This window comes from Capsicum annuum, chromosome 12 (assembly GCF_002878395.1).
Source record: "Capsicum annuum cultivar UCD-10X-F1 chromosome 12, UCD10Xv1.1, whole genome shotgun sequence".
Classification (NCBI taxonomy): domain Eukaryota; kingdom Viridiplantae; phylum Streptophyta; class Magnoliopsida; order Solanales; family Solanaceae; genus Capsicum; species Capsicum annuum.
The window spans coordinates 57,056,420-57,061,421 of NC_061122.1; the positions used below are offsets into that span (position 1 = coordinate 57,056,420).

At 33.2% G+C, this 5,002-nt stretch overlaps 1 long non-coding RNA gene across 2 annotated transcripts; it reads right to left on the reverse strand.

Moving 5' to 3' along the window:
- Window positions 1-1,105: 1,105 nt before the first annotated feature.
- On the reverse strand, window positions 1,106-2,931 carry LOC107851613. 2 transcript variants are annotated; one of them, XR_001669083.2, is made up of 2 exons: window positions 2,391-2,931; window positions 1,106-1,747 (listed from the first exon to the last, which is right to left on the reverse strand). It is a non-coding gene; the product is annotated as an uncharacterized LOC107851613 (long non-coding RNA). The 2 variants fall into 2 exon arrangements; XR_001669084.2 differs by having other exon boundaries at window positions 2,091-2,931.
- Between the last annotated feature and the right edge of the window lie 2,071 nt (window positions 2,932-5,002).

Genomic DNA, 5,002 nt, shown 5'->3' on the forward strand with positions numbered 1-5,002 from the left:
TAAAAGAACATCTTTTGCTGCCACCGCTTGAAGTCAATGCCCAAAAAATTTTTGGGCTTCTCCGTCGCTGCCATTGTTGGCGGAGCATTTGTGTGACTTGATGTGGGAATATTAGTTGCCCCATGGACGTTGTCACATTCATCATTTGACTTTCGTTAGTCATCTTTACTGTCAACACAAGATAGAAAAATTTAGTATTTTCAGAATACTACTTATAAAGTTAAATAACTTTTCAACTTTTCTTCTTGTTTCTAGTTAATGATGAAGTTTTTATAACTTCAAATCGTTAACCGAGTGAACTTTAACTTGTGATGAAGATTTTATGTCTTCTAATCACTAGTTAAATTCAAGCGGAGTAGAAAGCTTAAAGTTTTAATCTCCAAAAATAAGTTATACAGATTCTGTAAAATTAATTATTTCCTTAAGATTGTTATTTTCGTTTGTACTTCGGGTACACAGAATCAGTATATACAGAACAATAACTTCAACTAGAGTTCAAGTATAAACAAGAACACAATGAAGTATATCAAATACCCTCAACATAAGATCAAAATGACCTTTCCAAAAGGTGTATTTTATTATTTCAAAAATTAAGATGAAACAGAAAATAGCCAAGTCGTCCGAATTCACGGAGTTTCCTTAAGGAAATAATTTCCCTCACTGTGCCCGAGGTTGTGGAATTTTTTCTACCAGGATAAAATGGCTAAACAGGCCAACTATAGCGGTACCTCAAACGGTTGGAATATCTTCGAACGTACAGAATGTTTTGATTGATCACACAGAGTAATTTGGAAGACAAGAATTAATTTTGTATTCTAAAATTTTTCGTTTGTAAACCTGTGGATGAAAGCAGGTTTATATAACCACAAGATGCCTCTTCTGAAAAGTGGCAAAGGTTCATCTAAAAGGAACCTTTTCTGAAAATTCATGTCCATTCGTCCAAATAGTGTGATTGTTCTGAACAGGCATGCCATTTCGTGAATAAGTGCGTCAGTTCATCGAAATAATGCATCAGTTTATTGAAACAGTGCATCAGTTCACCGAAATAGTGGCACCAGTTCGATGAAGTATTGCATTAGTTCGAACTTCTATATGCATGTATAAATGGAGTACCAATACCAGAAAATATTTTACTGCATTTTTTCTTTATTTCCGTCAAATAAACTTTGTCCAAAAAAGATAGATCTCATCGATCGATCATTTGCCAAATCCAAATCCGAAGACGAGCCGAGAGACAACAGCGCGAGGCATCTCTTATTTTTTGCATCACTTACCATGTGGAATAAGTGTACTTATTATAAACACTCCAAAGTTCCCTTCTCCCACCAATGTGGGAGAATTAGGGAACTTTCCAATTTGGAGTACACTTTCTAAATTGGGTGTCTTTTTTCCTCCACCATTTTCCATTTTTCATTCACACTTCATACACACTTTGAACCCAACAATTGTTTCCTGCAAGAAAATCAATACACCATCGTTTTTCTAGTTTAAGCACATTAGTGTCTTGCTTCTCCGTTGGGTGTTTAGAAGTTGACGCCATTTATTGTCTTCAGCTGCCACAAGCACGGGAGCCATCTGGTTTTTGCAGTTCCCAAGCTTATTAATACTGCACTTGGATACATCAGTTAAACTCGAGCATATGAACGATTTTATGTCTTTCTTTCCATCGACTTCAACCCATTTGTCACATATACAATCTCTTTAAGTCCTCACGTTCATCTTGGAATCTCCAATAATCTATTCTCACCTATAGTTGAGGGAAAAAACATCTCAAGACATCAGACCATGACCAACATTGAATATCTAAAATTTCGGACAGCAAATTAACAAGAAGCTAGGCCTACTGTTTGAAACTTTTTCTACTGCTGAGATAGAAAATCAGTTTATGACAATACTAATCTTAGACATATAATGATAGACTAATTTTATTCTAATTTTTAGACCCATTAGACATATAACCAAGACCTTAAGCAAAGTTGCTCTGAATCAACCAATAAGCAAGAATTCTCCTTTTATTCCTTGATTTCTATTTCTACTTTAACTTTTAAGCTTTTTGGGTTCTCTTTGGGTTTCTTATCAGAGAAGTAAACCTGAAGATGACCGCTTCCATAGACATCAAATCCAGCAACAACACTTTCCCACCACCCGTTAGACGACTAAGCTTCTACTACAGCTCCTACTTCAAAGAAATAGTTATAAGAATCCGCTAGAGGCTGGGTCTGAAGTAAACCTGTGCATCTCATGCCCTATTTATCAGGGCCTGTAACACTGTACGAAGAAATCCATTCCTATAAGTTAGCCAAAGGTTATGACGAAATAGGGTGAAGGGAGAAAGGACTACTCAATATATGTAAGTAGATCATACGTTATAGTTGCAGTGATCAAGGTACCTCGAGCTTTTCAGAACCGTCATAATCCTGGATGTCATCATATTGAAATTTCAGATGTTTTTTCTGATACCTGTAAGACCGTACACCTGAACCAGCAGCCTCTCATGCCACTATCGTGTCAAAGAACCTTTGAGCTGTCACTAACTTCAACAAACAGTCTATATTGAGGCTCAACAAGCTGAATTCCAGACGGTCCTCTGCTTGGAAATTTTATTTGTAACTTTGGGCAAGTTGGTGGATTAGCCTTTGCTGTCTGGTGACCAGGAATTGACTTTTTGATACCAGAATGGCCAATCTCACCGACACTTATACTTCCCCTAGGCCCCGTAGAGGCGATAATTTTAGTTTATATTTGTGAAAAGAGTTCATTTAACCTATATTTATTGAATTGGATCACTTATATTTCAAATGGGTATATATGGACTTCAACTCATTTTAAATATGGACAAAATGGGTAAAATATGGATATCCATTTAAACACAAAGATCACCCACCTATGCTTTAAATTTCATTTTTTTTTCTTCTTTTCTAGTTTCTTTTCTTCTTTTTTTTTGTTTTTTCTTTCTTTTTTCCTTTAATTTACTTTTTTTCTTTTGCATTTTTTTCATTTTTTACTCGTTTCTTATAATTTCTTTTTTTCTTTCTCATCTTTTCATCTATTTTTTTATTTCTTTTTCTTTGTATTTTTTTTTCATTTTCTCCTTTTTCATTCTTATTTCATCATTCGTATTTGCTTGAGACCTATATGGGTTAATAAATATAAGCTTCTAATTATCTCATTTAGCCTATACAATTCATAGCATCTCTTATATGAGCTTGAAGTCTAAAAAACAAATACAACTATACAATTGTATTAAGTAAGCTCTATCCATTTTTATTCCATTTCATATATGGCTGAGGATCCACATAACCTTCGATTTATGGGAAAGTCCAGCTTCAAATCCGACTTCTAATTCTCTCATCTTAGAGTTCTCGTTATAGCAGAAGTAAGGCACGAAGCGAGGAGCTAAGGCACGAAACGAGGAGCTCAAGGTCATGCAAGGCAGGAAGTACGTAGAAACCTTAATTTGTGTACTTCTTGTGACTGCTAAAGATATTTGGTTTGACGAATGTAATTTCAAGATCTTTCTGGATACTATCTCTGTATTTGTTCATTAGGTGGAGTCCACTTGAGTGTACTTACAAAAATTATAAATGTTTGGCAAATATAAATCAATATGCGCTTATAGTATTTTCATTATCATAAAAAAAAAAAGAAAATAATAAAAAAAAGAGATAGAAGTTAGAGATAGAAGAGAAAAAAATCGTAAAGAAAAAATTGAAGAAAAAATACAAAAAAAATCATAAAGAAAAAAATACTGAAAAAGGAGAAAAGAAAAAAGAAAAAAAATGATGATGAATATAAATATTCTGAATGGTTATGATATCTCATTCATCATTCATAATTTATACTCGACTTAATCATGTTCTTCGAAAATAAAAAAAATATAAAATAAAACCAAAAAAGAAAAAAAAGAGAAAGAAGTAAAAAAAATCGAAAAAAGAGACTAAAAAGAAAAAGAAAAAAAAAAGAAAAAAGAAAGAGAAGCAAAGGATGGAAATAGAAGAGATAAAAAAATAAAAAAAATAAAAAGAAAACTAGAGGTTATATATAGAAGAGAGAGAAAAAAAATCTAAAAAGAAAAAAAATTAAAAAAAAATGAAACGGGAAAAAAATCAAATTGATATAATATAGAAGTTTTCAGTTTTTGATTTTAGGAGATAAAGTGGGTTGAAACCATTTTTACCAAATCCATATTTACCCATATTTATATGAGCAGATTGCAATCCAAACCATTTTTATTTCATCCATATTTAACTCATCCAAATCCAATCTAGTCCACCCGTTTGCCACCCCTCGGCCCCTGCCTTGAAGGATCCTCTTGGGTTATATTTTTTGGGACCTCATCAGACAAGTGACCAGCTATTAAAACACTTTTTCTCTGTTCACTTTTCGGGGCTAAAAGATAAGGGAAGTGAAATTTACTATATTGTACAGTAGATTGAAGAACTTATAACTACTATACTAGGCTTAGCATTCTTTCTACAGATATCAAATTGTTCATAGCATCAACATATCAAAAAACATAATCAACTTTGCAGCTTATAGAGCAATTAACGGGGGATTCGGCTAAAGCAAAGACGTTCAAGGCCTACAATTCTACAGGCGGCTATGGGGTAGATCATGCATCAGGTGCAATATTTATCTTTACGATAACATAAGCTTTAAATTCTTCATGTGAATCAAGGAGAACAAAGAATGAATTGTTGAATATTGCAATAATATTATGACAACATTTACCAATATCAAACCAAAGGCTAGTATAAATGATCCCGAGCTATAATTAGAGGACTTATTCAACAGAGTTCAACCGCCTGGCCTACATTTCGTAAAAGAAAATCTACTCTAAAATTGGCTAGTAATTAATTGGGATCTACATAAACATCAAAGCGCAACACAAACACATAGACACCAATGTCAATTAAAAGCAAAGAATACAGAGGAAGTTAAAAAATGGATCAACATTAATAAGATTACCAAACATCATGATATTAAGAGGATCACATATAAA